Below are 8,255 nucleotides of genomic sequence, written 5' to 3' on the forward strand. Positions count from 1 at the left end.
TGGTCATCTTAATCATCACCCAGGATGCAGCTAAGAGGGGATGATCTCTTTCTGGGGACAGCTGCATTTAATGACCAACTGCTTGAACAAGATGCACAGACCACGAGATGAAGGAGAGAATCAAAACCTTTTTGCGTTGATTTTGATGGAAACTTTTTCAATGGTCAGTAATGCCAGATGCCTACAGATGGCAGGGGACATGGAAGGTCCATTGAGTACCTTCACTATCAATCAATGTGGAGTATCTTTTGCAATAAAAGGTAGACCATGGTCAGGTGGCAAATTGTCCAGAAAACCAATGCATGCCACAAACCTGTGACTAGTTGACAGGTTGAACTGACATGACCGTCCCAAACCTGAAAAGTGTCAATGATGATAAAACACCAACACTATCCTGAGAAGATTTAGAAAGGGTCTACAGTCCAAAGTCATCAAACTGTCAGGAGAGAATTATAACATTTGAGAAGGAGCCAGTCCCTGCCACTCATGGAAGCCTCTGCAGAAACAAAGAGTTCTCTTTGTGCTGTCCTAGCTGGGTGTGATGAAAGATCCCAGCAGCAATAGAGTAGCGGGCAGGGCTGGCTCAGTGAGTAGCTTGGCTCTGATTGGTCTCATCAAAGGCCCCATCCCTCCTGTGAGTGTATGCAAGTAGGAAAGTTTTAACAAGAAGCTGTGATTGTTTTTGTGGTCCACAGAGATTCATGGAGGGATGTCTAATTTGGATGGCTCCAAATTAGACTAGAATGAGCTCAATTAAAAAGAGATTTTTGTTGTAAAGATTACTGTAATCTCAAAGTTAAAAAGGACATAATACAAAACTATTTAAAAGTTTAGGTAAAATATTTAAGGCTATATGAGTTTCAAGAAAAGCAAACTTATAAAGCATTTCATATGTGATGGAGTTGATAAAGTCATAGGTCTTTCTGGAGGCTTAATAGATATGAAGTGTACATGAGTGTTATTATAGACATTATGCTTGTTGGTTCAAAGCCATTGTATAAACCAATAATTTTTTTTGCACCTGTTAAATTCATCTTCTACTTTCCTTGTGAAACTTATCAACTGTTGCCTGTTAGTGTTTTACAGAAGTATTACTCTAACAGAACAGCCTGAGTTGATTAAAGACAATGAGCAATCACCTACAGAACAGATAGGATATGGTGTTGACTCTTAGCACTAACATTATCACTAATTAAATGCAAGTGGTAACTAGACTATAAATTATAGACATTAAAGTTAAAGCCCACTATTCCCACTTCAAGAACAGTAAAAATGGACTGCTTGGTGACTAAAGCCAAGGGAGAAAAGTGCTAATGAAAAAGCAGACAATAATTTGGCCTTTTCCCTCTAAGGTCAACCAGGACCCAGGGAATGACAGAACCTCTCTTAGAATGCTGAAACTCCTGAGACACACAACCTCCCAATCAGGCATATCATGAGGACAGGAAGCCAACCAATACACAGTCTGCAAAGAGGAGGATCATTGGATTGGGATATGTCCAGAATGCTACTACCAAAGAAAACCATGTGTGGTCAGCAAGGCCCTGACCCATGTTGACAGATGGCAAAGCAAGTACAAGACTAAAGAAGCCAAGAAGCTTCTCACAAGTTCTCAAGAGTGATTCCTGGGGAATCTCAGTCAATTCTTAAAGTAGACAGGAACAAAGGCAGTTTGGACTAACTTGGTCTTAAACACCTTGCCAGAAAGTATAAGCAAAGCAAAGTCATGGGCTGGGAATATAACTCAGCTGGTAGATGCTTGTCTCACAGGCACAAGGCGCTGGGTTCAATCTCCATCACTGCAGAAAAGAAAAAAAAATCATACAAACTATTAAAAGGAAAGACAATTCCTCTTAATGTAACTTAAGGTGTGTACTATGTTAGCCTTGACAAAAGGACATAAAGGATAGGAGGCTATGAAGGAAGGGTTCTCATGCAGGGGTGTCTGACAAGGATCACAGAAGACTGGCAGAACCACAGGCTTGTCCTCAGCCAATTTAAACCTGATTTCACAGACCCACAAATCGTCCCACCCTTCCACTAGACAACTGAACTGTTTTTCATTGGTATGTTTTCTATCCCCAATATGTATGTCTCTGATTGGTCTAAATAATGCAATGTGGCATTCAGAAGCCCTAACTTTACCCAGAGACCCCTAAGTGACACAGCTAAAGAGATCTCTGTACTAAACAGAGTTATCACCAATGAGAAAGCTATTTTACAAAAATCAGGTGGCAGTTGGTAGTTAGTAGTTTAAGCATTTCACAAGGGGACACCTGTGACATTATAAAAACTAAAAGTGTATATGTTTCTGACAATACCGCTAATGTTTCTAGAGAGTTTAATGGCCTCCATTCAAAAGGCACGCTAGACCCTACCATAAGCTTGAATATGTTACTGTCTTCATGTATTTAGGAGACGGCTGAAATACCAATTATTATGCCCTAAGTGTTTACAAAAAATAATGCTTTGCTGTCCTCTGTATTGTTGTCATAGTATGACCTCTGTTCTATGTACACCATATTCAGTCCCCAGGTAACTGGTACCATGGACCTCTACTGCCCTGCTTCTGAATACCCATAACTGTCCCGGCCCCACTAGTTGAATAGAAAGGACCATGGATCACTCTCCCCCAACTTGGCCCTTTCTAACCAGAAAGCCGTCAGAATTAGTTAATACCCAATACCCTAAAAGAATTTAGGGACCCTACATCCTTGGTGTGGGAATGATAAGGGGCAGGTGTGGTGGGAACACAAATTTAAGGGAATAATTCTATCAAATGGGCTCACTTTCCTGACTCCACATGCTTTCTTTTCCAAGGAGCTATTTACCAGCAGACCTGCCTAGCATAATGGACAAGATAGGTTATATTCCTCAGCAAAATACCTGTCATCTGCAGGAGAAATGCAGGCCTGAAAAAATGCCAATAAAAGGACACAAGTTATTCTGAAGTGGGGGGACTTGTGTGGCCCTTACACAGACCAGGTCTCAGAACTCAGGGAATGAAGGATAATTTCCTATAAGAACACGTTCCAATTAAACCTAGTCAGCATGTGCCGAAGTGGCCTAGAGTGTTCATGGCAATGGGGACTTGAAAGTCAGAGGTAGACCTCCATCAGTCAAAAGTCAAGAGATGAACCTGGGTAAGGCTGTCTGGAAATTTCTGCGGGAACCCCCCAAAAACTGGAAAGCAGGAATAAAAGGAATTCTGTCCCTCTGCTCTCAGAGAAGTCACATTCCCTTGAGAATGGCTTCTTCCCCCTTTCTTATCCTTTCTGATAAATTCGTTCTTGTTACTCTACACAACATTTTTTAAGTAGTTCTGAATTGATCACAAGAATCAGTGTTTGAAGGGAGATGTCCATGCTGTCTCAACTATCCAGAAGGCCCCAGTGTTGAAACAATCACTAATACTGCTAAATTGGTGGTGGTGGGGGGGGAATGTTTCAGCATAGCGATGCCATTTTTTGGTGGCATGAAGCTTATGAGGACAGGCCAGCTGCATTCTTGAGTGTACCATTTTTATTTTTCACTTTGACAATCACAGAATCTGAGTTAAGCCACCTAATAATAGGAATCTCATGGTGGTGTTTCAAAGGCTTTCAAAACTCAGACGTTCCAATTTGAAGAGAGCTCTGCAGCAAGCTGAAAGGTACTTTTCCAACTGATATCCATGCCAGGGAGGCAATGAGTGGCACCCACCAAGGGCACATCCAGGAGGAGGCTGCTTCCCTTCACCAGACATTCTCATCAATAAAACCCTCAGTCACGGAGACTTATGACTCAAAGTGGCGGTGAGGGGTGTAGAGTGCCAAAACAGTGAGTAACCACAGCTTCTCAAATTCCCGGAAGGCTTTTGTATTGTATCCCACTTAAATGATACCAATTTTTTTTAATTTTTTTTATTGGTTGTTCACAACATTACAAAGCTCTTGACATATCATATTTCATACATTAGATTGAAGTGGGTTATGAACTCCCAATTTTACCCCAAATGCAGATTGCAGAATCACGTCGGTTACACATCCACAATTTCACATAATGCCCAATTAGTAATTGTTGTATTCTGCTACCTTTCCTATCCCCTACTATCCCCCCTCCCCTTCCCTCCCATCTTTTCTCTCTACCCCATCTACTGTAATTCATTACTCTCCTTGTTTATTTTCCCATTTAAATGATACCAATTTGTGGCCGGCCAGTAAAAATACCAAGTGAACTTCCCAGAAAGATCAAGTATGTCCTCAGCACCCAAAGAGCTCAATAAGAGGTCTAGGATTTCCTTTTAGTGGTAAAGAGAGAAAAACAGACCCCAGCGTTTCATTATCTTTCAGATTTATTAGGCAGTATAAGTCTGCACAATACTCCATATAGTACCTAGAGATTTTTCTCATTATGAGTCCCATCCATTTGGTTGCACTTTACCAGTCACCTGTACTTGGTAAAGGCCATCCCCCACTCACTGTCTTGACAGGGTCACAGTGAGAAAAAGTGCTGGCAAAGCCGCTCTCCCACAGTCTTGACAGGGTCACAGTGAGGATTAATGCTGGTAAAGCCACGCTGGTTGGTGGGAAACCAAAACCATGAGACCCCTTTTTTATGTAATTGGGACTTTTCATTTTCATGCTTATGTTTCTGACAGGAGGCATGCATATGTTAAATGCCAAACAAATTAAATTTCAGATGGCTAGAACATAATAGGTAGTTCATGCCTTGAAGGCTGTTCTACTACCCCTCAGCATATCAAGGACAAAGTAGAAGGCTGTTCTTCTATCTCAGTACATTGTGGACAAATCTGATAATGAATGACAATCATACTCTGAAAAGTCATGAGAATTTTAGGCACCACATTGATTATATCAACTAGAACCCAAGCCCATATTTCCGGCCTCTTAGAAAACCTAATCATTACGCTTATTTTACAAAGTTCACCACATGTAGTCTCATTTTTGATTAAGGAAAGTTATATTATACATTTAGGAAAGTTAAAACATATAAAGATATATTCTTCTCTTTTTATAAACCTTTTTTTATTTTACATAGGGATATATGATGAGCATAGTTAATATTGGTGGAAAGTGGATTGATGTTTAGAACTTACTTTCTATTGAGAAAGATTATAAAGATATGAGAACTAGTGCACCTTGACTGAGAAACAAAAAAACTCTTTGAGAAAGCAGTTCAACCAGTTTTATGAGAATAAATTTAGGAATTAATTAAAATAGCTTTATAAGACACAGTTTTATAAAATAATATTAGAAATATTATTTTATTTAGATTCTTAAGTTTAGAAATTCTTAAGTTTTTAGTTGTATGGGTTTCTGATATGTTTTAAGAATGATTTATAAACTTTAGTGTGGGGAGCCATTCTCACACGTGATTGGGCAACTCCCAGATTGGGTGTGAGGCACTCTAGCTAAACTGAGTCGGAGCTTTCCAGACCCTCTCCTGGTGCGAGAGCTTGTCCGTGTGGGGGTGTGACTGGCCACTGACCCGGAGGCCAATCACTGACCCTGAACTTGGAGTGCTGCCCCCCTCAACCTTCATTGGATGGAATTCTCCCCTGAATTTCTTGTTCCCCAATAAAAGGCTACTCCCTAGCATGCTCTGCCTCTCCCTCTCTCCTGCTAGCCCTAAGTAATCCTTGCTTCTCTACCGGGTGGTTCGAGGTGTGAGCCAGAGAGGTGGGAGCCGTCTCGGACCTGGTCATAGAAAAAGGTAATTGAGTCTGTGTGTTTATTTTGATCTCGCTAGCTAACTTTTATGCCAAGAACCTCTTTAATGAAACCAGTGCACTGGTCGCATGGTGGAACTTTAGGATGTTTTAAGTATAAGATTTAAGGGGACTTTTTTAGATGGGAATTTTAGATTAGAAATAAAGTACAAGTGTACTTTAAACTTAAAGGTTAATGATTGGTTAGGAGACTTAGAGTCTGGTTACGCAGTTTGGCATTAAGAAATAATAAGAAAATAGCATATCTTGGGGAAAATAGTAAATCTTGGGAAAATCTGAAAAATGTAAATTAGTGAAGTATTTTATTAATGATTCTTTACTTTTAATAATTAAATAACTAAAGGTCATATCCTGGAAAATGTAAATTAATGTTACATTTTTTGTACCCTCAATCATGGTTAAGGAAATGTCATGTCTTGGCAAAGTTTTAAATTATATAATCAATGACGTATTCTGAATCTATAATGATGAGAAAATTGTAATAAAAGATGACCCAGAGAAAGCTGCATTAGAGCTCTCTCTCTGCAGGTTGCTCCAACTGAATGACTCCTGTCTCATCTTTTTTGCCGACGCCACTCATCCGTCAGGACTCCCTGGACCCCACTAGGGCAGGACCCTGGCATGTACTGAAAGATGTGGTAATCCTGTATGCATCAAACTTGGCTTCTGAGTGCCCAGTGCACTGCCCGTCATCTCTATGGTGACTGCGTTGGACATCAGTGAGAGAAGTATTTGCATTGAATCCTGCTCACCCATTGGCACCCTCAGGCCCAGGAATTTGAAGAGATTTCCTGATCAAGCTGCTGCAGAGGGCTTGCAACAGCATGGCATGCTGCCAGAGGAGCACTTTAGTGCCTGCCTCTGGGCCTCGGTATAGCTCAGTGAAGCCTAGAGGTAAGGCTGGGCAGAACTGTGGACAGTGAGGGTGGGATGTCTCCAGAATCAGCTCTGGAGTATCTGAATCTGGAGCCCAGGCTCAGCATTGCACCTGGAGCCTGGTGATGGCTGGAACACCAGCCTCCAGGTTCTGTGGAGGCCTAAGTGCATCTTCTGGTGGCCTCACAGACATCCATGAACTATACAGTTGGAAGAGCTGAAGCCTGCATCCACAACATGTGGTGACACCCAGAAGACTGAGGAGATCATGGTCAAGTGCTAGAGGAAGTAGAGCCGGGATCCAGGTGGGTCAGAGAAGCCTCAGACTGAGCGTGGGCAGGCTGGATCTAACACCCAAACCCAGTTCTGGGAAGCCCACGACGGGGGCAAGTCACCTCATCTCTCTGGGCTTCAGTTTCCTCCTCCATGACACATATGATAATAAACAATCCCTCAAAGGGCCAGGGCTACCCAGGGGACTGACTGGGCACCTGACACTGTGCCTAATCATAGACTGCAGTCAGGGGTAAGGTGGAAGCTGTCCTCACGGAGGGCCCTCAAGGAAGCTGGCACTTCCATCCAGCCTCCAGGGCCCAACCACAGAACTCAGCAGCAGCAGCAGCTCCCAAATCCTGTGACCAACTCGACTGTAGCTCCTATCTCAGCACCCAGGAGATCACCGACATGCCCAGAGTAAACTTGCCAGCTTCTGCAGCCCCATCCTGAAGCTGCCAGCGTGAACTTGGTCTCAGAACCTCCTGATGGCCTGCAGAGTAACACGACTGCCACATGTCCCTCCTGGTGCCAGCATACCCCAATCAACATCCTCAGAGAGGACCTGATGCTTTGGCTCTCAGACATGGCTTCTAAACTTCCCTAGAGCAGCATGGCAGCCTGCAGTGCCCTGGGGTCTGGGATTCTATAGTACTGCTGTGTGTGTCAGGGCTCTGGAATTTGACTGCCCAGGGACCACTGGCATCAGCTTGGCATCCAGAAGCACCTCCTTGTCTTCATCCTAGAGTGAATTGAAAACCCCCTTCCTTTCTAAACTGCCTGACTCAGGCCCTATTCCAATACACAGTTTAGATCCCGAGTCACCTGATGTTCAAAACTTACTCATGACCTACTTTTTCTCCCAAAGCTTCCCTGACATTTTGAAGCTAAACTTAAAAGATTGGAGCGAGGTCCCCTCACCCCACAGGCTCACGTGCTTGAGGTAGCCTTCGAGGTGTACACTGGTAGAGATGAAAAGGCCTCTCGGGCTCAATATCAAATGGTAGCCAAAGCATTTCAACATCCTGCCACTACAATCACTACCCTTGCAACCCTCAGAAGATCTCCTGGAGCAGGCTACAAGTGGGTCATTGGGTTGGATCCTGCCCTAATCCTCGCCTCCTCCTGGTCCCTATCCTAAATGCCACCAGGCAGGCCATTGGGCTGTTCATTGCCCTCTTGCCCAGTGAAGCGGGAGGTCATCCAGCCCGCCACACTGCAGGCAGACCTTCTGCGACTAGCTATAAATGACTGACGGTGCCCAGGATCCCAGCACCCAATGACCACTATCATAACGCTGGAACTCAAGGTAACCATTGTGGTAACAGGTAAGCCCATCTCTTTCGTTTTGGTTACCTGGGCTACATTCTCAATA

The 8,255-nt window shown here is 43.2% G+C and overlaps 1 long non-coding RNA gene across 1 annotated transcript; it reads left to right on the forward strand.

The window, feature by feature from the left end:
- The first annotated feature begins 5,561 nt into the window (after nt 1-5,561).
- On the forward strand, nt 5,562-7,700 carry LOC144368970 (uncharacterized). Its single transcript, XR_013428377.1, has 2 exons — nt 5,562-5,715; nt 6,260-7,700. It is a non-coding gene; the product is annotated as an uncharacterized LOC144368970 (long non-coding RNA).
- Nucleotides 7,701-8,255: the final 555 nt, after the last annotated feature.

The sequence above is a fragment of the Ictidomys tridecemlineatus genome, chromosome 12 (genome assembly GCF_052094955.1).
Source record: "Ictidomys tridecemlineatus isolate mIctTri1 chromosome 12, mIctTri1.hap1, whole genome shotgun sequence".
In the NCBI taxonomy this organism is placed as follows: Eukaryota; Metazoa; Chordata; class Mammalia; order Rodentia; family Sciuridae; genus Ictidomys; species Ictidomys tridecemlineatus.